Here is a 23,418-nt window from a genome sequence, read left to right as displayed (position 1 = left end):
TCATTTTTATGACCTGTGAGTGGAGTGGTGAAGTATTTTAATTAATCGCTAAAAACAGATTTATTGCCAGACTTTTACTAGACCTTTGAAATGGTCCAGTGGTTCAGTCCTGAAAAATTCCCTTGACAAGTTTTCACAAGCACAAAATTTCAATAAATTTTTCATTGTACTTCTATCCTTAATCTATATTTATAGGAATGCATTTTATTTGTTGATTCGTATTACAGAAAAAAGGTCCACACTTGTATGGAATGACAAGGGTCCACTGTTGGCTGGTACATAAAGACACAAGTTCCCTCTTAGATAGAATGGAGTGATAGCTTGGCATCGTCAGACTAATTCGTATTAATAATTGGGTCTGGAACCTTCCAGTTCATTTTGGATTTCCAAGGGGCGTTATCAACGAGCGCAGACCAAAATGCCACTGGACGCAGTTGGAAAGACCTACAACCAATCAGAGCAACGAAACATTCTGAGTGACACATATGAGTTGGGGAAGTGTGTGGTCCATTTTCAAGCAGGAAAAAAATGACCTGGTCACAAACTTTCTCAAATCACAGCTAAACAGTACACTAAAATGTGTTTCTGAAAACATTTGAGGAGGGAAATAGGCAACGCAGTAACAGAATCTTGATTCATATTTGATCAACAGTGCCTAGTTTGACAGTTTCATCTGAGTTTCGTGAGCCTGGTTCCTGATGCTGTATCAACTAGAGCAGTGAAACGCGTGACATGTGACTTCAAATCTGGACCAGTAACACTCCTCTGTCATCGCATCAAACTCGCCCTATATTAGATAAACGGCTGTGATTGGCCCATTGGATTGAGCACATTCACACTCCAGCATGGGTGAATACAAAAGAAATAAGAAAAATGGAAAATTCTGAAGAGTTATTTTTTAGTAAAGTGGCACCAGCAATGTCATTGTAGCTTTTTGAAATGTGGTGTGTATTGTGAAAACACAATGGCAACCTATCATTGTTAAAAAAAATAATCGCTTTTAATAATTGCCACGATCTTGGAACTTATGAGACATACTGGTTTTGAACTGCCTGAAGGAAGACTGAACACTAATCTGTGGATTCTTGATTAAAAGCTCTGTTTTCGCTGTCTACTTTTCTCTTTTTAGAGCACACCATGTGAAATTATTTGTCCGACTCATCTCATCTCTACTCTGTGTGTGTGTATCTAACTCACTGACTCGAGTTGCAATGCTTATCGGAATGCACAGATTTGATTGGCTGAGTAACATCACGTGATATGAGTTACAACGCATGCAATTGGTCTGTGAGTTTCCTGGGCTGCTAAACCAGTGCTGTAAAGGCTAGAAAAGCTGTGCCAGTTAAAATAGAAACGCTCCGGCAAAAGTTAACTGGTATGTTAGTGCTTTTAGTGGGCAATGAAATAGTGATGAGCTGCCTACAGCTCATCTCTGAAACATCACAACAGGATACACACTAGTAGAACATTGGCTCTTTATTAGTCATTTTAAAGCACTTAGTAATGCCTTATTCTGTATGACCATATCCTACAACTACTAGGCTATTAATTACAAGAGCCTGAAGTTTGATCCTGCAAATGAGACCCTGCTGTCCTTTGCTAAGAAATGTGATGCTCACATTACCCCTGAGAAAAAGACTATTATAGAGGACATGAAATCCAGAGGCCAACTCCTTCACTTGTTGATGAAGAATTAAAATACTAGTTAGCCACTTTGTAAGTTAAAATTATGTTAAATTATGTTGTACTGGAAGCATGGAAAATTGAAAATGCTAGTTCAGCTACAAAAGTTCATATTGATATGTGTAGGTTTTATGAGTTAGGGTGCTAAATGGACCCTGTCTCTGAGAAATAGGCCCATACTGAGCAAAGCATATGAGGATCTTAATTCATGTACAACAACTTCATTACATACTGTCAATAAGCAGTAACTAGGAGGTTATTGAGGGAAAAAGTTAATAGCCTAGTAGTAGAATATGGTCATGCAGAATAAGGCATTAATACGTGCTTTATAGTGACTAATAAAAAGCCAATATGCTACTAATATGCATGCTAATAAGCAACTAGTTAATGGTGAATATATGTATCTTAATATAAAGTGTTACCCAAATTTATATAGTCCATAAAGTTTTTGCTGTACTGGAGTTTTTTTTTTTTTACTCCCTGCCTTCATTGTTGTCATGGGAAAAATACTTCAACTAAACTGTCATTTGTTTTTTTTCTGATCATTACAATCTTTGTCACATGACATACATTTATTGCAGAATAGAGAAGGCATATTTGAGGATTGTCAAATGGTGCAGCATTGTAGCAATGGAACTGAGTTTGCATAATGTGAAAGACACATGCTGCATTAAGTTCACACTGATACTCAGCAGGTATTTGTCAACTGAATGTTTATTTAGCATGTACAGATTACCTGGTATGTTAGTGCTTTTAATCGGTATTAAAATAGTGATGAGCTACCTACAGCTCATCTCAGAACCATCACAACAGGATACAGATCTATGAATAGGGCTTTATATGTTACTTTTGTTTGCTACTGTTTAGTTGGACTGTATAGAATGGCACTGGTCCCCTGTTGAATTGTATGGAACGGCACTTAACCTGCCTACTCTTCTATTGTTTTAGCATTTCTCCAGTGTTTTGATGAACAACCATTTAATCAGATAAACAAAAATGAACAGTCACTCCATAAATGTGCTGGTAATTTTACATGTCAGTATCATCTTTAAAAAGCTCCCCATTCACTTCCTACAACAGAAACCTTACTAGGTAGCACAGAGTAGGTAACAATCCATTCCAAATCTTAAAATTAGATTGGAGAAACAGGTCGTAACAAAATATTACTGTAACTCTAGGTTAAAATTGAACTTTTTATTATGAGCACAACAATTAAATTAGAATTTGAGTCAATAAACCTGCAACATCACAATGGGCCATGAAATATATGATAATTAGTAGGTGTTAAAATATGTGTGAAATGTGAAAATATTCATAAAAGTAAAAGCCAGTACTCAAACTAGTTTTGGAAGCTAAAGTGCTCCCATAAATGCATTTAAAGACTTTCTTCCAGCCCTTCTGACAAAATGCTATGTTACTATATATTATTACTATGTTTTGTTTATTTCCTGCAGTTTGTTCTCTAATTGAGAAGAAAATGGAGCAGCAGCTAGTTTGACAGCAGAGAGCACAGAGAGAACCAGTAGCTGACAGCAGAGAGCACAGAGAACCAGACTGGCAGCCGACCTGTCTGAACAGACTGCAGGCTCTGGATAGCTAGCCAGCTGGGTAAGAGTTGGTCTGCAGTCCTTCACTCTCTGCTCCATTCTGTCCATTTCCTACTTCAGGTAGGGTCAATTAGTCAGACATACAGAGTCACTGTGAGCCAAAAAGCTCTACAGCTTTAAAAAGCCATGTTATGCACAATCACATTTCAATTAACTCAATAATATTTTAAAAGTCATTCAACTTGTGGTGTACTTAATTATTTATTGCTCACATTAGGGGCACACAACTACAATTCTTCTTTAAGGATGGAGTTTAGTCATTCTCTCTGCCTACACACCTTTATTTTATGCTGCACCATAGAGATTAATTCAAGAGTTCAATTTTAACCTAGAGATATTTTGGTGGATATTTTGTTAAGACCTTTTTCTCCAAACTAACCTTTTGAGATTTGGAATGGATTGTTACCTACTCTGTGCTACCTAGTAAGGTTTCTGTTGTAGGAAAAGTGAATGGGGAGCTTTTTAAAGATGATACTGACATGTAAAATTACCAGCACATTTATGGAGTGAAATGCATCTCTAAAGGAGGCAGATTGTTCATTTTTGTTTATCTGATTAAATGGTTGTTCATCTCTCTGTGATTGGCCAGATACATGACCAACTGCAACAAAAAGTAATAAAAAATAATTGCAATTACTTAAATATATATATATAACTACCAGATCTATTGATCTGATCCACAGTCAGCTTGTTAAGCAATCTCACATTCCAGCCTGTGCAGGTCTTACACTGTGAAACACTTGAGAATTTGGGTGACTAAACACCATCCTTGAAGAAGAATTGTAAGGCATGGTAGTTGTGTGCCCCTAACGTGAGCAATAAAAAAAACAGAGCGAGGGGATGTTAGGTATGCCTGTCTGGACACTCAGAGAGTTGTGAGGTGAGAGTGAGAAATTCAGTTTACACACTTTATATAAACTTTGGCTTAACATAGTTCTGCATTTTTTGTACTGTTTTCTATTTGTGGTTGTAGGAACCTGTGTTATGACTATTGCCATCCAACGCGGACTTAAGCCGAAATGTAATTTTTTTTTTTTTAGAAAAGTAGGCAGGTTAATGCAACCGCAAGGGGCACAAGCCAGTGTCTTCTTGTGCCAGTCCCAAGTCTGGATATATGCAGAGGGTTGTGTCAGGAAGGGCATCCGACGTAAAACACATGCCAAATTAAAAATGCGAATCGTGACAATGATTTCCATACCGGATCGGTAGGGGCCCGGGTTAACAACGACCGCCACCGGTGCTGTTGACCTACAGGGTACCGGTGGGAATTGGACTACTATTGGTCAAAGACGAAGAAGGAGAGGAGGAAGGTGTGTTCGTAGGCAGAGAGAGAAGAGGAAAGCTAAGAATGTAGGACTGACTGTAGGGACTTTGAATGTTGGGACTATGACAGGGAAGGCTAGAGAGTTGATTGACATGATGCAGAGAAGGAAGGTGGACATACTGTGTGTCCAGGAGACCAGGTGGAAAGGTAGCAAGGCTAGAAGCTTAGGAGCAGGGTTCAAGTTGCTCTACCATGGGTCAGATAGGAAGAGAAACGGAGTAGGAGTTATCCTGAAAGAGGAGTTTGTGAGAAATGTTCTAGAGGTGAAAAGAGTATCAGACAGGTTGATGAGTCTGAAGCTGGAAATTGAAGGGGTGATGTTCAATGTTGTGAGTGGTTATGCCCCACAGGTAGGATGTGAGTTAGAAGAGAAGGAGAAATTCTGGAGTGAGTTAGATGAAGTGATGCAGAGCATCCCCAGAGGTGAGAGAGTGGTGATTGGTGCAGATTTCAATGGGCATGTAGGTGAAGGGAACAGAGGTGATGAGAATGTGATGGGCAGGTTTGGTCTTCAGGACAGGAAGTCAGAAGGACAGATGGTGGTAGACTTTGCAAAGAGGATGGAAATGGCTGTAGTGAACACTTTCTTCCAGAAGAGGCAGGAACATAGGGTGACATATAAGAGCAGAGGTAGAAGCACTCAGGTGGACTACATCTTGTGTAGACGTTGTAATCTGAAAGAGACCAGTGACTGTAAAGTAGTGGTAGGGGAGAGTGTAGCCAGACAACACAGGATGGTAGTGTGTAAAATGACTCTGGTGGTGAGGAAGATGAAGAGGACAAAGGCAGAGCAGAGGACGAAGTGGTGGAAGTTGAAAAAGGATGAAGGGAAGAATGTCGTGTAGTTTTCAGGGAGGAGCTGAGACAGACTCTGGGTGGTCAGGAAGTGCTCCCAGATGACTGGACCACTACAGCTAATGTGATCAGGGAGACAGGTAGGAGGGTACTCGGTGTGTCATTTGGAAAGAGGAAAGTGGACAAGGAGACTTGGTGGTGGAACGAGGACGTTCAGGAGTGTATACAGAGAAAGAGGTTAGCTAAGAAGAAGTGAGACACTGAGAGGACTGAAGAGAGTAGACAGGAGTACAGGGAGATGCAGTGTAAGGTGAAGGTAGAGGGGCAAAGGCCAAACAAAGAGCATATGAGGACTTGTATGCTAGGTTGGACACTAGAGGGAGAGGTGGATTTGTACAGGTTGGCCAGACAAAGAGATAGAGATGGGAAGGATGTGCAGCAGGTTAGGGTGATTAAAGATACAGTAAGGATGGAAATGTACTGACAGGTGCCAGGAGTGTGATGGGAGATGGAAGGAGTACTTTGAAGAGTTGATGAATGAGGAAAATGAAAGGGAACGAAGAGGAGAAGAGGTGACTGGTGTGGAGCTGGAAGTAGCAAAAATTAGCAACAGTGAAGTGAGGAGGACGTTGAAGAGGATGAAGAGTGGAAAGGCAGTTGGTCCTGATGACATACCTGTGGAGGTATGGAAGTGTCTAGGAGAGGTGGCAGTAGAGTTTCTGACTAGTTTGTTCAACAAGATCTTGGAGAGTGAGAGGATGCCCGAGGAATGGAGGAGAAGTGTACTGGTGCCAATTTTTACGAAACAAGGGATATGTGCAGAGCTGTGGCAACTACAGAGGAATAAAGCTGATGAGCCATACAATAAAGTTGTGGGAAAAAGTAGTGGAAGCTAGGCTAAGGGCAGAGGTGAGCATTTGTGAGTAGCAATATGGTTTCATGCCTAGAAAGAGTACAACAGATGCAGTATTTGCTTTGAGGATGCTGATGGAGAAGTACAGAGAAGGTCATAGGGAGTTACATTGTGTCTTCGTAGATTTAGAGAAAGCGTATGACAGGGTGCCGAGAGAGGAGCTGTGGTATTGTATGCGGAAGTCTGGAGTGGCAGAGAAGTATGTTAGAGTGGTGCAGGACATGTATGAGAGCTGTAAGACTGTGGTGAGGTGTGCTGTAGGTGTGACAGAGGAGTTCAAGGTGGAGGTGGGTCTGCATCAAGGATGGGCTCTGAGCCCCTTCTTGTTTGCTCTGGTGATGGACAGGCTGACAGATGAGGTTAGACAGGAATCTCCATGGACTATGATGTTTGCAGATGACATTGTGATTTGTAGTGAGAGCAGGGAGCAGGTGGAGGAAAATCTAGAGAGATGGAGGTCTGCTCTGGAAAACAGAGGAATGAAGCTTAGCCGCAGTAAGACAGAATACATGTGTGTCAATGAGAGGGACCCAGGTGGAACGGTGAGGTTACAGGGAGCAGAGATGAAGAAGGTGCAGGACTTTAAGTACTTAGGGTCAACGGTTCAGAGCAATGGAGACTGTGGAAAAGAGGTGAAGAGGCGAGTGCAAGCAGGTTGGAACGGGTGGAGAAAAGTGTCAGGTGTGTTGTGTGATAAGAGTATCAGCAAGAATGAAAGGAAAGGTGTTCAAGATGGTGGTGAGACCAGTGATGTTGTACATCTTAGAGACAGTGGCACTGAAGAAAAGACTAGAGGCTAAAGGCAGAGCTGGAGGTAGCAGAGTTTAAGATGTTGAGGTTCTCTTTGGGAGTGACGAGGATGGACAAGATCGGAAATGAGTACATCAGAGGGACAGCTCATGTTAGATGTTTCGGAGATAAAGTCAGAGAGGCCAGATTGAGGTGGTTTGGACGTGTTCAGAGGAGAGACTGTGAATATATTGGTAGAAGGATGCTGAAGTTGGAGCTGCCAGGCAGGAGGTCTAGAGGAAGACCAAAGAGGAGACTTATGGATGTAGTGAGAGAGGACATGAAGTTAATTGGCGTGAGTGAAGAGGATGCAGAGGACAGGGTTAGATAGAGGCACATGATTTGCTGTGGCGACCCCTGAAAGGGAACAGCCGAAAGGAAAAGAAGAAGAGAAAAGTAGGCAGGTTAAGCGTCGTTCCATACCATTCAACAGGGGACCAGTGTCATTCTATACAGTCCAAGTGTGGACCAACTTTTCTATATTAGAGAGCAAAGTTCTAAACAAAAGTAACTTATAAAGCCCTATTCATAGATCTGTATCCTGCTAGGGCCCAACGGTCCTTCCACTTTCAGTGCTCGGGCCCTAATAATGTTTCAAGAGACTGGTTTCTTCACTCAGTAGCCTGTTTAATAGCCCCTCTACAGTCTGAAAGACTACCTGGTCCTGCAAGACATTCACAATGTGGGGGAGTGTTCAAAACAACATGTGTGAGTCGTTAAAATCCCTGCTCCAGCCTGCAGGGGCACTGCTGAGTAAGGACACTCACACACCTGCTGGTCCCCTCTTGACTAGAGTAAAAAAAAAAATCACCAGAGGGTTTTAGACATGATTTTAGCATGACCTCCAAAATGTCTCCTCTTGGCTTGGTGAGTGTGTAATGACACCAAGGTCCACTGTTGGGCAGGTAGTTAAGTGCGCACACACATAATTCCTTTTTCAAACGTGTGAAAATGAAATGCAATTAGGAAGTGAACTTGGAGAGACTTAGGGATTCCTTTTGGAGCTTTCCCCCCTCTCTCAGTTCTCTCTCTAGTTATATCATAACTTTGATTACATTATACCTCACTGAATACCAGTTCTTGCTACCGCAATAACCACATTTTTTTCACCATTTCATCTCATGTCATTTTAAGCATTTCACTCTCTGTTCTGTTGATGTTATATGTAATTAAAAATGAGGCCCCTCTTACGTAAACATGTTCCTATCCAGATTGAAACGCTCAGAGTTAAGTGAACCAGCTTTATGATACCAGCTTAGTCAATGTTAGAGAACAAGACTAAGTTGAATTTGCTTTGTGATACAGGCCTCATGAGTCAGGATGTGATTAGCATAGCTTAGCATAAGGACTGGAAGCAGGGGAAAACATGGCTCTGTCCAGTTCAAAAGAATAAATAATAATACATCAGACAAACAAAAATACATCAGATTAATTTGTGGTTTTAGAGAAAGTTATGAGCTGGAATATTTCTTGACTTTAAATATTTGGCATCATATATATTTTGTGTTTTTGCTGCTACATCTTTCCTATCTTGGGAAGAAAAAGTGTTTTAAGTTTCCAAGCTGCTTGGAAATGAGCAGAGATCTGTTTAAGAGGAATGGGAAAGTTATTTGTTCTTACTGTATCAATACATGATGTCTCAAGCCACATTTACCTTAGTTTCATAACCTTTAGACATTATTTGATTTTTCTATCTTTTTGAAACATCAATTCCTCCTAGAGGGCTGCCTCTGCTGCCCTAATGATCATCTGACAAACCTAAAGGAGCATTTGTCAGACTCAAACACTAAATTAATCCCCAGAGCAGAAATTAAATTGACCCCCTTCGAAAATGTTCACCCTATTTTCATAATCATGTAGTCAGTGGCACAGTGCATGAAAAATTAAGTGTGAGGGAGAGAGCGCTTTAAAATCCTCTTTCTCACTTTCATTTGTATTCCCTACTCTCACTGCTATGGTGGCTACCATTTACATGCTGGGGCCTATTTTCATCACAGCCCAGAGTGCAGATTGTGATTAATAAATATGGGAAAAGCTTCAGCTCTGCCTTCCAGCTACTCTGATATTAGCTGAGGTGTTTGAGGGGCATCTGATAGTGAATGGAGAACAGTATTGTTAAGTATTTAGTCAGTAAGATTTAATGGGTTCACTCTTATGATTTATTGTTTTAGGTTTTTAGTTATTGTTTTAGGGGATACACAGAAATACTGTCTTTGACTTTTTAAATCTATTAAGTTCTACTCCATCATTCAGTTATGATGCTTTTACTCACCAGCTTAATTGCTGAGATCTGGAGAAACAAAAACCGACAACTACTGTAGCTACAGTACCATTGAGGTCATGTCATGTCCAGTTTCTGGGAATTTGGGCATTTTGGCAACCAACTGGAATTATTATAAAAAAAATAATAACAACACAAAACACATTGTGAGTATATTATAAGACTGATTTCAGTATTTTTAGATTCATTGGGCCTCATGCAAGAACATTTTCATATTCCTATCTCAAACTCTTCTTACCGTTATCTGTGAGGTTTACTTGGACAAGTTTTCCAAGTCAGACTCACCCAACCCTTTTAACTGGACAAAGTAAACTATTAATTTCAGTCTGATGAACGTCACCTGTTCATGAGGAGGTGCACGTACACAACAAGCCTTAAAATTGCCATGTTTTGCTCCATTTGAGGGCAAGTTTCATTCACAAAAATGTTATGAAATAATACAAAGAATTTCACAAGTCACAAGTCCTGCTGTCAGAAAACGCAGGCAAAAAGATAACACATGTATCAGTGTCAGTAGTCGTACTGGGGACACGAATTAAAGGGACTAGAAATAAAATTCTGTGAGCGCATTTATATTTCCTAGGTGATGAACAGCTTTGTTTTTCAAGACCTAATAACCCGTCCCTTAACTTAAAGTAATAACACCCTCATCCTGTAATTATAACTTCAAAGAGGATACAACATATCATCGCATACTGTATGATGTAATAGTCAAATATTAAATAGTTTCATGTTTTTACATTCCATGGGAGTCATTAGAAAGCCAATTCTTTTGATTCTTTATTTGATTCTTATTTGAAAATTAGAGAATTGATTTTCCCATGTCAAACATCAAGTTTCTCTGGAGAAAGGATCAAAAATCCTGAGTCCATTTAAGAGAAATGGCTGTGTGATTTATTTTATGTTTACTCAGTTGACACCTCCACACCACCGTCTGCTTTAAATTAGGCCTGGAATTGCTGGGCATTAAAAACAAAGCTTAACAATGCACACCTTTACTGTAGTTACCATAAAACACATGCCTGTCCTCCAGAGGCATCGAACACATTTCACATACAGCTCCTTCAGAATTGTTATGCAGCCAGGAAGGGAGGTAACCTGACGCTAGATGGTTTGTTACACAGAACCATCAGAGAAGTCGTCCTTGGAAACTGTTTGGAAAAGGGCAGCCACTTTTAAGATACTTGGCAGGTGATTGGATGAACTATCTGTCTATCACTGTCGGGCTAACTTTAACCAATCAGATCAATGAACCATACGATGTAATAGGAGAGCCGGAGCCAGTCGGGAGAAGAGCGAAAACAACTTTTCCATTGAGAAAAGCCTTCAGTGCCCTTCTTTGCTCTTCTTTCAATGAAGAAATAGTCTACAGTTGTGATATAACTGATGCAATAGCAGCATCTATCTTTAGGAGCCAGTAGTTCTCCATAGGATGCTGATTGTTCCGAACCACTGTGGTTCAGCTACAAGCACATAACTTGAAGCCAGGCAAGATGGATTCTCGCGTGATCTCATGTGATCTCGTGATCTCGCAAATCCAGCTGCCTCGCAAGGTAAGAAGGGAGGAGGAGAGGGGAAAATGCTGAGTGTGGAATAACCAATCAGGCTAACTCTTAGCACTGTTATGCTAAACCAATTCTTGGCAATCAAAGCTGTCATATACAGGTACCATTCACCCTATCAGTCAACACAACTCTTCATGAAACATGTTTCTCCTCCCGTGTTCGAAAATCCCCTTCAAAAACACATCACACATAGATGTTAGTCAATAAGGCTTGTGACACAAATGTTGGTCCAAAAGTCTGTGCAAAGTAAATATGAGTATAAAGACTGAATGAGCAACACTTTCTATGAGCTTGACTCGTGACTAAACTACTGTGTGAGCCCAAAGCAGATTCAAGCCATAATCAAGCAGCAATTCACGAGGATGCGACAGTTTGTTAAACACAAAATGATTTTTGAGAGGAAAATGTACAAATGGGGCAAAATATGCCCTCACAGTTTCCTGCAGGTGTTTTTGAAGAGTCTGATTACTTGAGAATGTTAGATGGTGCACGCTAACAATTTCTGCGTAACTCACTTCAAAGGACGTGCCAAGAATCCTACATATTTAACAGCTGGATCTGAAAACGAATGGGAAAGCCATTAGTAACAGCCTGGAGTTCTTCCTTTGGCACCTGGTTTTAATTTAGTTTTAGGCTTTTGACAAAAATGTATATTAGTTTCATTCAAATTTTAGTGTGATTATTGGTAATTTTAGTCTATATCCTGGTGTCCATCTAAATGTAATGCAAATTTTAACCAAATTTCCAAAAATGGGCAAAACAATTTGCAAATGAATGCATGTTTAAATCCACTACTGTTCTGTACTGCTTCATCATGAAAAAATTCTGGTGTCAAAATGTTAGTCTAGTTTTAGTCAACAAAAACTAAAGACTAAAGTCTGGTTTACTTACGTGAAATTTTACAGGTGTTGTGGCAATTGCCCACTTTACACTATCAGTAGCCCATCCTTAGTCATGGTTATATGTTGCAAATTGTTGACATTAAGCTGACTGTTGGTAAATCCTCAAAATGTATACAAATCTCTGTTTATCATGATGTTTATGACTGCAATTTTTAAATTGTTGCTTCAGGATTCAGCAACAAAGTCAGGAGAACGACTTACTGTATTATGGTATTTGTTGCTGTTAGCAATGTTACTATTATCAACAGAAACGATGGCCAAACCCACAAAAATAAGGTCCACCTTGTAATGACATGGAACTATCCTTTTATCCCGACCCGGCTGAACACAACTGATACAGCTACATTTTGAGACCCGAACCCAAATCCAGGTCTGAGGCTATATTTCTGGTTGAAAATGTTGACTGTCTATGGCCAACTGTTTCAGAACAAGATGAAAGTGTCACTGCAGAGAGGACTTGCCAGTTGTATTGCTATCATGGAAGAACACTTGAATTCTCTATACTGTCCATAGCCAGTGGGATTTTTAGCTCTTGTCAAGGTCTCTCATGGTTATTATTTTCCCACAGTGCAAATGCCTTCACCATATAATTTGTCGTCTTTTGCTATGGTTTAATAATGAACCACTGCTAATATTCACATAACAGCAGTGGATGGAAATGTGCATAAATTTGCATTTTCTTTTGCCAATTCTGGAAATTTGGTTAAAATTTGCTCTACATTTGGATGGAAATTTGACTACTGACAGCTATTTTCGTAGGCAGTAAATTCCCTAGTGTTTTCCTCTTCCCTGTGTTCCTGGTGCTCCCCTGTCTGGCTCTCTCTGTCCATGTACATCTCAAGCAGGGGTGAAAGTAGGCCGGCCCATACCACTAAAATATTCAGTGCTGGTACGCAGAAGAGGGTACAGCAGCTGCCTGCCAAACCCCACATACAACAATCTGTCACTTTATTGATGTCATTTGCACCGGGCATGCCTGTGCAACTGTCGTCATTTTTTTTTGTTTGTTTTTTTTTAACCTTTATGTATTCAGGGAACTTTCACTGAGAGTTAGCCTCTCCATTGCAGGAACGCCCTGATCACATTCACACAGTTACACACATTCTCAACTGGAAGCTGCCCAGTAGCCTACAACCACAGTCTGATCTGCTTGCCACTGAGCAGCTCCACTGGAGTGGTCGGGCTTAAGGGCCTTGCTGGATCAACTGTCAGTCGGCTTTAACAGCTGTAGAGACTTTTGATGGAGTTTGTGTCTGCACACGTGCACTGTGCTAACACTAATAAAGACACACAGTTCACTACCAGAGCAGCAGTGTTTTCTCTCTGTAGCGACGATAAATTATGTAAAAAGTGTTTTTTACTGACAGACTCCTCCTCTCTGGCTTGAATTGTATAATTGTATCCATAATGAAAGTTAATCGGGGAAATAACAGATCATGAAAAGAAAAATCTTTGTAATAAATGAAGAAAGTTGTTTGTGGTCCTTTTGTTATTCAGACCTACAATTAACACAGATTTTTAACTAGATGGTGAATCAGAAAACAAATTAAATATAAAACTTGGGAGTGATACACTTGAGTTTAATCTGTTTTCACTCCGGTATGAAACTCCAGCGATGTTGTGATGTATCAGATCAGTCTGATCACCTGCGGCGTCCAATCAATAACTGATATTCAATAAGGGGGCGTGTTGGTCAGTAAAAGACTTCCGTGAAGGCTGCTCTCGTGTCTCCTCGCTCATGGCTCCTCAGAGATCCCTCCTCGATCCTCGGAGCAGAAATAAGAGCTTTGGGACAGACTGCAAGATGGCGGACTAGAACGACTTCCAGTTCAAGGATCAAGGAGCAAGAAAATATCAAATAAAAGATATGAGATGTACTCATATGTTTCTGTTTGTGTATATGTTGGCATGGGCGTGGTCCTCCCCTCCTCGCTTTTGGCTCTGCTCCTCCAGCACACCTGTCTGCAATTGGCTCATCACCCCTTCCAAATCCGTGCAGCTATACAGGTTGTTGTTGTTGTAAATCATCTTAGAGAAACTCAGTCATAGATATAGGTTTACTGTTCATGGTGGCCGCTACTAACTCTAACCCTAACCCTTCTGTGTTGACTAAAATTGACACTGACAGGACGGAGACGTTACTCATACTTCCAAAATACTGGCTACAACCCTGGATCCCAAGGAAATGGATACAGAAGTAGATCTTAACAGAACACATTGAATATTTACAGTGCTGTGTATACTGTACCTCTATCATTGGCAGGGCCACTCCAAGTATGACCAGCTAATCAATAAGATAATTGACATGCATAGCATTAGAACCAATAGAGTACAGTCAGTAAGCAGCATGTTAGTACTGACTCTGACTCAGCATAGTCTTAATTTTAACTACTCTCTTGCAACAATCACCGTCACAGGAGCCTGAAGATTTCATTTCAGAAGATAATAATGACATCTGACCCACTTGATTTCTCCCCTTGCCTGGATGCAGTGCAGATCATATGTGATTCTGAAAATGACAGTGTGATGCTGATCAGAATGAACAGCCGCAGTAGAAATGTGTTGTACATTCTAGATGATGCTGTTGTACTGATTTTCTACCACACCCCCCAAAAGCAACTGTCTGGTATTAATATACCTGGTTGAGTAGACAGAAGGGCCACCTTTACAGTCATGATCATCAGATTACTATTCTTATTATGATTGTGCATTTTTTTAGGCATGGCATGACAGTTTAGCAAAGATTTAGTGGTGATAGAAATTTTGATAATCAATTTGTTGTTTTATTTAGGCCATTTTTTTATTTAACCTGCCAATTATTTTCTTGACTAATCTGATCAATCATTTGGCGAATAAAATGTCAGAAAATAGGGAATTACAATTATGAGATTCAGAGGTAACTTCATCAAATTTCTTTCAGCAAATCATCAGTGCCGTTTGTCTTTCAGCAGGATTAAACTACAGGAAAAACTACTGGCCCAATTTTCATGAAACTTGGTGGAAGGGTGTAGCATGGGCCAAGGAAGAACTCATTAACTTTTGTAGCGGATCTGATTCATGGGACGGATACACAAATTATTTTTCACTTTCGTTAACATTGCGAGGTCATTTGTAACACCAGAGGCATAGCGCTATCGATCCCCTCGTCATAATCCGACTGTGAGCAGTTCACCTCTCGTCCTGTAATCAGAAACATTAAATCAAAAATGACTGCAACATATTGCTTACCCGGGGCCAAGGTTCTGGACATTGTTCAACAGATCCCATCTCTTTTAAGTAAACATCCTCAGCCCAGAAATGTTATTCACGTTGGCACCAACAATACCGCCTATCAATAGTCCGAAATATTAAAGCTGATTTTAACAGTCTTTCTAAATTACTCAAGGACTGCAAAAAATCAATTTTTATCTCTGGGTCGATCCCCTCTTTCCATCGAGGTGTAGGGCATTTTATCAGGCTTCTCAGTCTCAGCACATGGCTACAGTCAGTTTGCTACTCACATAACTTTGATAATTGATATTTTCAATCTTTTGTGAGAGTGTGCATCCTTTTTTAACAGAGATGGCATTCATCCCAGTCGACAGGGCACCCGTGCCCTAGCTGCAAGCGTTGTTCATGCTATCAAATCATTCCTGCAGCACACCTGGACACACCACCGGTCCCTGAAAGGAACTCTTCGTCACTGCCACTGACATTCTCCATCTTGCTCACTAGCTCCACTCACCGGCGTACAAAGCCATCTCCTCCCAGCGCTGTTTTACATAGTTTTGATATTCCTGTATAACTCCTAGGTCTGTCAATCGAAATGCGCACATTTCACACAGAAATATTAATAATCTATTAAAGATTCAGATAAATGCACCAACTTTAGCTCCCAGCAAAAACACACTTAAAATGGCACTCTTCAATGTGAGATCTCTATCCAATAAGATGTTAATTTTAAATGATATTATTTTCCCTGCAAACCTAGATTTTATTTTTTTTTACTGAATCTCAGTTGCAAACTAATGCCCATAGCCAGCTTGTTGAACTGTGTCCTCCACACTATGATTGTTTCAACCAACCCAGGATCAGTGGTCGTGGTGGTGGCCTAGTGAGTGTGTACAGGAAGAGCTTTAAATCTCATCAAGTGCCATGTGATGAATTTTCTTCCTTTTAAACTCTCCATCCAGGATGTACTTCCTGTGCCAGCTCAGGAAGTTCAACCTGCTTCAGGAGCTGCAGATCCAGTTCTACACTGCAATAATCCAGTCTGTTCTCTGCACATCCATCACTGTCTGGTATCAGGTACAGACTACAACGGACAGTCAGGACTGCAGAAAAGATCATCGGTGCCGACCTGCCCTCCATTCAGGACTTATACACATCCAGAGTCAGGAAACGAGCGGGAAACAGATCCATCACACCCTGGTCACAACCTGCTGAGCAACCTGAGCACTGTACACCAAAACAACCAGACACAAGAACAGTTTCTACCCACAAAAACCAGTTAAAACCAGTCACATAATTTCAGGAACAATCCCTGTGCAAAATCCCTGTGACACTAACATCCACTGTACCTGTAAATTTATCTCATTGTTTATGTAAATATTATCACTTTTTAAATCTATGCATGCTGCACATACTGTATATACTCATATCCCCCTACCTCATGTATATAAAGCAACCTGTTACATTATCATATTTATTTCAGCACCATTTGCACTGATTGTCTTACTGTTTACACCCCGTTCAAACCAACTCTTCTCTCTACTAAGAATCTTCACCTCGCTGTCTTCAAATGTGTGGTTTGTAGCTTTTAAATGCAAATGCACGGCGCTCTGTAATCCTGAGTTAACTCAGAAGAGTTGGTTTGAACGGGGTGTCAAGGAAGCCATTTTTGTGAAAAAAGAGAACCCCTCTTTGAACAGAAATGGTGGTCTGAGATTTAATCTGCCCAAAGTCTATCAGAGTGTATTATCACCTTGGTCACGCCAATCATATGCTAATCAGGTACTTAACAGTGATGAAGTAGATGCAGCCAGAAAACAATAGGCCTGATTACTGATTACTGGGCCATCTTGAAACAATTAGGTCAGTTTCAGGTGAAACTAGCTATTTACAGATACTCAGGCAGATTCCCTCCTGAGGGCAGGGCTTATGTAACACAGAGTAGCTTAAATTTCCAGTTCCCATCCAATTTTTTCACAATTGAGAATGACTTCTGGATGGGAGCCGAAACGTCTTGATTCTGAAAACAGTGTCCAGATGACTACGACTGAAACCTTTTCTACGATATATCTGGCCAATAAAGCTGATTTTGATTCTGATTCTGAATTTTATAAAGGAGTTATTGTTACACTATACAGTAATAATACATTTAAGGATGCGAGAACACATTATTTTTCAGAACTTATTTCTACCCATCAACATAACCCTAGATTTTTATTTAAGATTGTCGATCAACTGGCAAATCCAGCCCCTCCTTGTGCCCCAGCTGAAAGTGATGCTGATTGTGAATTGTTTTTTTCTTATTTTACTGATAAAGTTGAGTCAATTAGTGCCTCTTACCCCCAATGCCACTTAGTCTGATGTCCTTCCCTCACAACAAGATAGTTTTAATCAGTTTTATCCCATTACCTTGTCTGAAGTTTTAGAAACAGTATCGCATATGAGAGTGTCTTACAGCCCTCTTGATGTAATACCAACAATGTTTTTACTAAAAGTAATGCAATCTGTCGGGCCCTGTTTGCTTTCTGTTTTTAACATTACCAGTTGTGTCCCTGATTATTTTAAAACTGCTTGTATGAACCCACTGATTAAAAAAAAAAACCTGGTCTGGATCCCTCCCTCCCTTAAAAAGTTTACTGGTTACCTTTTTATATGAAAGAATATATAAAAAATAGTGTCTAAACAATTTCTCTCTGCACTGGAAAATAACAAAATTTTTTCAAGTTTCAATCTATCACAGCACTGAGACTGCCCTGCTCAAGGTCACCAATGACCTTTTAATGGCTGCCAATGATGGCATGTGCTCAGTCCTTGTACTCCTGGACCTTACCTGTCGAATAGGAGGTTCTTTGTCTCTGTGAACAACTATGTCTCTTCATTTTCCTCTGTTAAGTATGGTGTGTCTCAGGGGCTGGTTTTGAGACAAATTTTATTTTCTTTATACATGCTTCCCCTTAGGCACATTATTCATATACATGGTGTCTCTTTTCATTTTTATGCCGATGATACGTAGATGTACCTGCCTGTTAGATCCACAGACCCTGGAAAACTGAGTTGAGTTTACAACTGCACAACTGGATATCAAAAAATTTCCTTCAGCTGAACTCAAACAAAACAGAGATCCTTGTCATTGGGTCACAGCACATAACAAAAAAATTCTGCTGGTTCCCTATAATCTGTTCCCTACACATTAAGCCTCTTGCAAGGAATCTTGGTGTCTAGTTTAATAATAATTTAAGTTTTGAGCAGCACACCACAAAGCTTGTGCAATTGTGTTTTTATCATCTTCGAAATATATCAAAAATAGGATCTATCTTAACTTTTAAAGACATAGAGACCATTTTACATGCCTTCATCTCATCATGCCTGGATTATGGCAACAGCCTTTTTACTTGCCTGAACCAAAAATCTATTGATCAACTCTAGACTGTACAGAACTCAGCTGCCAGGCTGTGTAAAGAGGCTAAAACAGGTTTTAGCCTTTTTACACTGGCTCCCACTATGTTTTAGTACATTTTCTGCAGGCATTGTGGATGCAGCACAAGCTGGCCAAGTTTAACAGGCTGGATTTTTAATGTTTCTTTGCAAATGCATCACAAATCAAAAATGAATGATGAATGAAAGGATGTTTTGCTGCCTTTTCATCTTTACTAGTTCAATCATGAATCATGCAGATCTGTAAAAAATATATTTTATGGTCACGCTAGCTTCTCTGTCCTCCTCTCTGTGTGTTTGACTGAGGGCAGGGCTCTCAGTCAGTTGTCATCAAGTCAAGTAAAATGTTACCTTCACCTGGTTCACTGTCGCTCTCTGCTCTGCTGGCTTACAAGCCAGAAGAAATACTTTCACTTTCCATTGATGGCGTATTAAAAGCGTATTTAGTCTATGCAGAACAAATGTAGGCTACACACTGTATAAATATCTAAGTCAGATGATCAGTGGAATGATTCTGATATATTAACAGAATCCTCTTGTTGCACAGAGCATGTCTTTCTTTTGATGAAAATTAGCCTCTTTTCTCTTATTTGCACTGGTTGCTATTTGTTTTATAGCAATGCCCGATGGTGAATTCATTAAATAGAATGTTGCCAGTGAAACTGATCTTAGCTTTCACTCAGTAGGCTATCAGTTGTTACTTATTCAGGAAACAATTATTTTTTGAGATCTGTAGGATGACAGCAAATATGTGTGGATAAAACAGTCCTGTTTGGATTTATGTGTGACGCACAGGTCTCTGTCCATATATATAGTCTTACCCTACTTCATTCAATAATGGGCTGCTCCATTCCAGCTCTTCCAACAATGGAGAGCCTCTGTGTAGAGCAGTTTATTTCTTCCCTTGCACAGAGCCTAAAGCCTGGCTACCCTGAATTCATCAGCAGGATCAACTTGCTCCTCAGTGACAAGTGTGATGTGCAGACTGTATCCCCTTGTTGACATGTTTGTTTCTGAACTTCCACAGGCAAACCAGCCTTGCCTTTCAGAGCAAAGCAGCCCTAGAAATGGAGATAGAGTCCCTTAAAGCACAAAATGATTGTGTCCTCCACGAAGTTCAGACGGCTAATAAGAAAGCCATGCGCTACTTAGAAGACCACCACTCAGCATAGTCAGATCTCTTTTCACACAAGGAGAAATTGTTAGGGATTAGATCAGAACGTTGTCCTTGTTCTTGTGCAACCTTTACCCATGTGTACGCACTCACGGTGTACTTATGACGTATCAAGATAACCCCTCAATGCAGGAGCTAAGGAAAATTACACAGATGGCTTGGGAAACTGTTGTCACTTCCAAAGCAGCAGGGAAAACCACTGAGCCTGCCAGCTCAAACACTGCAGCATCAGAGAGACCTACTGCCTCAAAACAGCACCCTCGCAACTACTCAAAGGGGGGTCGCAAAAGGCAGCACAGGGACACAGAGCGTAACAGCCACAATAGAAGCTGTAGAAGGCCACATTCAGAAATCCTGGCCCAGCAGTATGACCAGCAAATCAACTGTTCAGATATTGACCGCAGCATCTCTGACCATAGTTCAGAACATGGTCATAATCCATCAGGCAATGACAGCGCGTCTGAATGCTTCTCTGCCTCTGGCTACCAGGAGCGTTACAGCCCTGAGCCACAAGTTAAGAAAAACTCAAGGCACAAGAGCTCCAGAGTTAGCTTTTCACAGTATTAGCTAACAAGTCCTACCCTGTGAGATAAATGCTAGCTCAGTATAACTTACTTTTCTTGCAGTTACATAGGCAAACTTGGTTTTGTTAGCAACAGCAGCAAACCTCACATTTCTGAACTCAGTAATAGCCAGACATGCTATTAGCTGAGAAAAGCCTAAATTCTAATTGGACTTAGACACCACTGTCCAATTTTGCAAGTACACTTGGACCAGCTCCTTGGTAGTATTTTGACAGTAAGACCAATAGTTTAAAACAATGACACTGAACATGTATAAACTGAGATCAATCTAATAGATAGTATTTAAACCAGCTTAGTGTGGTTCCTTTAATGCCAATTAAATGTTCCAGAGTCTGTATCTATCAGATCAATCTCAGTTTGTACATGTTAATGGTGAATCCTCCGTGCACGCCAGAGTTAGTCACCTTATATATGCTTCCTTTAGGCAATATTATTAGGAAACATTCCATAAACTTTCATTGTTATGCGGATGATACCCAATTATATCTATTGATCAAGCCAGATGAAACTAACCAGTTAGCTAAACTTCAAGCATGCCTTAAGGACATAAAGACCTGGATGACCTGCAATTTTCTGATGTTAAACTCTGAAAAAACTGAAGTTATTGTACTTGGCCCCAAACACCTCTGAGACACATTATCTAAAGACATAGTTTCTATTGATGGCATTGCCCTGGCCTACAGCACCACCATAAGGAACCTCAGAGTTATCTTTGATCAGCATTTATCCTTTAACTCCCACATGAAACAAACTTCAAGGACTGCCTTCTTTCACCTACGCAACATTGCAAAAATCAGGCACATCCTGTCTCAAAATGATGCCGAAAAACTAGTGCATGCATTTGTTACTTCTAGGCTGGACTATTGCAATTCCTTATCATCAGGCTGCCCGAATAAGTCCCTTAAGAGTCTCCAGTTGATCCAGAATGCTGCGGCATGTGTACTGACAAGAACTAGGAAAAGAGATCATATTTCTCCAATATTAGCATCTCTGCACTGGCTCCCTGAAAAATCCAGAATAGAATTTAAAATCCTTCTCCTCACCTACAAAGCGTTAGGGCTGGCTTGGGTGAGTCCTGAACCATTTCCTCTCTCCTCCTCTCCCTCTCCATCATCATGCATTTTTATCCCATTACTGCATGTTACTAACTCGACATCTTCTCTCTCCCATAGTTTTGTGCTTTCTCGTTTCTCTCCTCTCTCCTTTTGTCGCTTTCAGCAGGTATTTCTACCTCCGGAGCTGCAGAGTCTGGATCTGTGGTTGTGGGCCACCTGCTGCCCCCGTGTTCCTGCTCGACAACTGCTACTACAGTTGTTGTTATTGGCTCTGTTACTATTATTGTCATTATTATTCCTATAACTGTCACTCATTCACTATTATTATTAATTTATTAATATTAATATTACCACTACCATTACATTACTATTCTAGGTGGTATTTGCATTGTGCTTCCCCAACTTCATTTTGTATACTACCATTATTATAGAAAGCACAATAACTAATTCCAGCATAATTTTCCCTTTGCACAATTGATTTAAATTGATTTGAATGTATATAAATTCTATCTATCTATCTATCTATCTATCTATCTATCTATCTATCATTTCCACCACCACTCCTAAAACCTACATTCTTGTATAGATTCTGAAAAAACAAAGATAACTTAATCACTCAGGACAGTAAGTGTTATTTGCTGTCCTTCAAAGAACACTATAGTCTTATATGGAGCAGGTCTGATTAATGAGTGTAAACATTGCAACTGGGCAAATTATCGTAGCATTTTGACAGAAATTGCAAAGATGATTAACAAAAAATAAAAAAAAAGGGAAGGGATGAAAATGCTTAAAAATTAATAATGGAAGTGATTAAATGTATGTGAATTGAAAAATAGATTGATAAATTGTCAATTGATTTGATAAACTTGATTGACATTTTATTTGAAACAGTGTTGCTCTGATAATCAACTGGGTTGTGTTACTGTCTACTGTCTACCATTCATCATTCACAATACCAAACTGACATTTATTGTTTACAGCAAGCAATATTTATTTCTGCCCTGCATCTATTGTTTTTCCAACCCACTTTAGATGAAACCACGCCCACCTCCATTTTATCAATTAATTTTTGTTACTTCCATCCCTCACACAGTAGACGGTATTGAGTTGTCACTGATGAAATGACTGAGTTCAGGCCAGACAAGATATGTTTTGTAAAAGCTGCTGAGAATTTTATTCATTTTGAATATGAGTTTGGGCTTGCGTTTGCAGGGAATGTAACAACCCCAAAAATGCATTTACACTGAGCATCCTATTCAAATAGTATCATAGAACATTAGAAAAAGACAGAAAAATTACCTGAACCTGTTCATAAACACACAACAGCACACTAAATCTGATGATTAACATTCTTGCAGATGTGTGTTGGTAACTTACCGTCTATCTGCAGCTGCAGAAATGCTGCTGTCCTCCCATCCTTGTCACTGTGATGATGAAAATAGACAGTATATCTGGTCTCCTCCTCTGTCTCTCCTCTGGAGTGTGAGAATCTTGTATTTTCTGTATCCCTCTTCCCATCAGCAGCTGTGCATCTGTCAGCATCCACTGATCTCTGAGCTGCTTAATGCCACTACACTCTCCTCTGCCTCTCCACACGCTCTCAGCCCACCCTCTCTTTCATCTGCATGTTCTCTTTCTCTCTCTCTCTCTCTCTCTCTCTCACACACACACACACACACTATCACTTGCTCGTTTAGCTCCTATTTTTCCAATGTTTCAAGTCTCATCTCCACCTCTGTCTGGTACATTCTGCTACCTCTAAGGGACACACAACCCACTCATTTCCCTGAAAAATACATTTTAAGGTGAGATAAAAGGAAAACGATGAAAGGTTTATGGGCTGAAAATGGGTTGTTGCATTGAGTTAGAGGGGAAAAGAAAGATGGAAGATAAATTGGAATACACAGTGGGGATTTCAGATAGGCGGCAGAAGGATACTAGATACTAGAATTAGTTTAGAAGAAATGTATGTATGAAAAAGTGGAGAAAATTCAAAAAGGAGTGCAAATTAACCACAGAACATACACAAACACAAAAACGAATGAAAGAGATGAAAAGCGAAAATCAGAGGGCCGATTTTCAGAATTTAACCTGATTCTTG

General features: G+C 40.1%; 1 protein-coding gene across 2 annotated transcripts in view; it reads right to left on the bottom strand.

The window, feature by feature from the left end:
- The window catches only part of sstr1b (somatostatin receptor 1b), a 49,555-nt gene extending 26,653 nt beyond the window's left edge, over positions 1 to 22,902 (bottom strand). For both annotated transcript variants that reach the window (XM_044185163.1, XM_044185162.1), the window contains exon 1: positions 22,695 to 22,902. The gene's annotated coding sequence lies outside the window, so the exon portion shown is untranslated. The remainder of the gene's footprint in view (positions 1 to 22,694) is intronic.
- Between the last annotated feature and the right edge of the window lie 516 nt (positions 22,903 to 23,418).

Source organism: Siniperca chuatsi, linkage group LG22 (assembly GCF_020085105.1).
Source record: "Siniperca chuatsi isolate FFG_IHB_CAS linkage group LG22, ASM2008510v1, whole genome shotgun sequence".
In the NCBI taxonomy this organism is placed as follows: Eukaryota; Metazoa; Chordata; class Actinopteri; order Centrarchiformes; family Sinipercidae; genus Siniperca; species Siniperca chuatsi.
This window is presented reverse-complemented; position numbering and strand designations above follow the sequence as displayed.